Below are 3265 nucleotides of genomic sequence, written 5' to 3'. Positions count from 1 at the left end.
GTTGAGAACGACCTCCTCATGGATCATCCTATTAGGTCAAAGATAAGGAGGAAGAAAGTGAAGATTATCCAGGAGATGCTAACTATGATCGAGTCATATATGCTCTTAGGAGAAAATTTTGAGCACGCGTTTAGACAATTCTCTGTCAGTGGAAACCCACTCCAGTCGCCCGACCGGGAAGAAGTCCTAATGGCAACGAGATAAATCTAATCAAGGTATGCATGGACAATATGACAAGTACACCCCCCTAACAGTCTCTCAGGAAAATATCTATCAAGACCGCGCCAAAGCCGAATTTTGAAAAGAAAGAGTCTAACCCCTTATCCCATCAGGTAAACAACTTACATTGATAAGTCGAAGTATTTTCTCTTCCATAGTCCAACCACAACACGGAAGATTGCATCCAACTAAAGGAAGGGGTCAACTGTCCGAGTATGTCAATAGGGATAGAGAGATAGAGAGGAATCACCTAAAGGTAAATCCCCTCCGAAGACTGCATATGTTGGGACTAGCAGCGAAATCAAGTTGGTTGCTAAAGTAAAGCTCATGTGCATCACATCCATCATTGGAGGCGCACCCTAAGAAAATATCATCTCCAAAGGGACAATGAAGAGAAAGATCTCTGGAATGATGGTTGTCTACAAAAAGGATGCAAATACGTTGGAAAACGTTTCTGATCGGTGCCATATTGGGGTTCTGGGATTCGGATAATTTTCGAGGAGGTGTTTTCACATAAAGGTGTGCCTAGCATCGCTTCCTATCTTTACACGCCTAATAGAAGGTCCTCCTTTATACCTTTATTTGTTTGTTATTGACTAGGTGATGAGTTCAACCCTCATCCAGAAAACAAATATAATAGATAGGTTTGTCTATTTCTTTAGCAAGATGGTCATGGACATAGATGCTTGATATTAAAATATTGAGAGAGTTTCCCTCATGGTAATGGTAACTGCAAGGAAGCTCGGGCCCTATTTTCAAGGGTATTGGGTAATGGTAGAAACAAAACATCTCATTCAACATGTTTTGATGAAATTGGATTTAGCAGGGAGAATTTTTTCTTGGGAAATTGAATTTTCTAAGTACAAAGTCCATTATATACTTAGAAGAAGTATCAAATTACAACTTACGGATTTTCTAGTAGAAATCAAGTTTTTAGTAGGCGAAAAGGTTTCTCTCGTCGATATGATATCAGTAGATGGCACCTATATCTTGAAAGGAGTGGTGTTGGGATAGTGCTGGAAGGACCAGACAATATTTTGATTGAGAAATCTTTGACGTTCGAGATTAAGGATATCAATAACCATACCGGATATGAAGTCCTCATTGATGGCATGGCCCTTGAAGTAGGCACGTCAAATTTGAAAGCCAATAGTGACTCCCAATTGGTGGAAAAAAAAGTCTCTAATGAGTATCAAACGAAGGAACCCCGACTCATCAAGTATCTAAAAAAGGTGTTTTTTTCATAGTGTTTTAAAGCTTTCGAGATAATGTATATGCTCGAGAAGTAGAATTTTAGGGCGGACCTTTGTCTAATATTTCTAGCTCAAATAGAAATGCGTGCAACCGCAATATAATTCAGGAGACTCTCATAATCTCTAGTATCAAGGTGGGCGAGACTAACACTATCAAAGTCGCCCATGTCAGTGGTTGGATAATACCCACAATACACTATCTACAATCAAATGAACCGCCACAAGATGAGTTTGAGGCAAAAAAGATCCACAAGCGTGCAACACATTACACTTTGATGTCAGGAAGTCTCTACAAAATGGGAAGGAGTTCTCCCATGTTAAGATGTTTGTGGGAATATGAAGTACATCAGGGGGCTTGCGATAGTCATATTGGTTGTCGAGCCCTTTCCAACAAACAGCTAAAGGTAGGCTATAATTGGCCCACATTAATTAAGGACAATATGGAATTCATTATGAAATGTGATAAATTTCATAGGAACACTAATTTTCACCATGCACTAGCTAAACTACTTCGTTTTGTCATGATGCTCTGGCCATTTTACCAATGGGGCATGGAAATTCTTTGTATTTTCTCCTTGGCGCTCTACAACCTAAAAAAATATATCGTTGGAGTGGAATATTTCATGAAATGGATAGAAGTTGAATGTCTCCAAGATCACAGCATAAAGGATTTTTTGTTTCTAATGGCACAAGATTATGTACAGGTTCGATCTATAAGACGTCATCATCTCAGACAATAGGACTCGGTTCTCCAAAACTACCATAGTTGATTTCTTTCACAACCAGGGAATGCAAACAAAGTTTGTTTGTATTATTCGTCCATAGGAAAATGGGTAAGCTAAATTAGCAAAGAAGGTAATATCGAAGGGGATCAAGAAGAAGCTAGATGATTCCATAGGATTGTAGGGTGAACAAATGCACAAAGTGCTTTGGTCATATCACACCACCCTCATTCGACAACCAATGAGACTCCTTTCACCATAGTATATGGGGCATGCACCATGTTTCTTGACAAAATTGACACACCTTGCTATCAATGCTCCCAGTTTAATGCATGGGAGAGTGAAGCAGGGATAAGATGAAATATTGACCTAATTGACAAAATAAGAGATATAGCCCAAATTCAATAATTTGCCTCCAAACAAAAGGAGACCACAAGATACAATTCCAAAGTGGTTTTAAAAGAATGTAGGAGGGTGAGTTGGTATTGGGAAAAGTTGACATGCCCTCCCAGCAGGGGAAACTACAACCTAACTAGGAAGGTCCATATTGTATATACTAGAAGCTACCTCACAGAGCCTAGAAGCTTAATGAGTTAGATGAACTACTAATTCCTATAACTTCTAACTAAGTTAACTGATATTAATATAATAGATTTATTAAAAATGTGAGTCACTTACTAATGTATGAATCTTATTGAAAAACCTTTATTATTTGCAGACAACTTATTTTTTGTTATAATTGAATTAAATGATGGATATCCACATGAAGGTCATTTCCGCCTTAAAAGGGTAATACAAATGTTGGACTTCCACAGGAAGATCCTTGTCACCTTAAAAGGGTGATACAAATGTTAGACTTCAACAGGAAGGTCCTTGCCACCCCAGAGGCAAACACTTTATCTGTATGACATGTCCTCTTAATGAATCAACTAAAGTCTTGCCTGAAAGACTTAACTAAAGTCTTAGATGAGGAAATCAACTAAAGTCTAACTAGATGGGCTCAAATACAATCTTGAAAAGGGACTCAACTAAAGTCTTACTAGATGGGCTCAAATACAATCTTGAAAAGGG

Source organism: Lathyrus oleraceus, chromosome 6 (assembly GCF_024323335.1).
Source record: "Lathyrus oleraceus cultivar Zhongwan6 chromosome 6, CAAS_Psat_ZW6_1.0, whole genome shotgun sequence".
NCBI classification, from domain to species: domain Eukaryota; kingdom Viridiplantae; phylum Streptophyta; class Magnoliopsida; order Fabales; family Fabaceae; genus Lathyrus; species Lathyrus oleraceus.
This window is presented reverse-complemented; position numbering follows the sequence as displayed.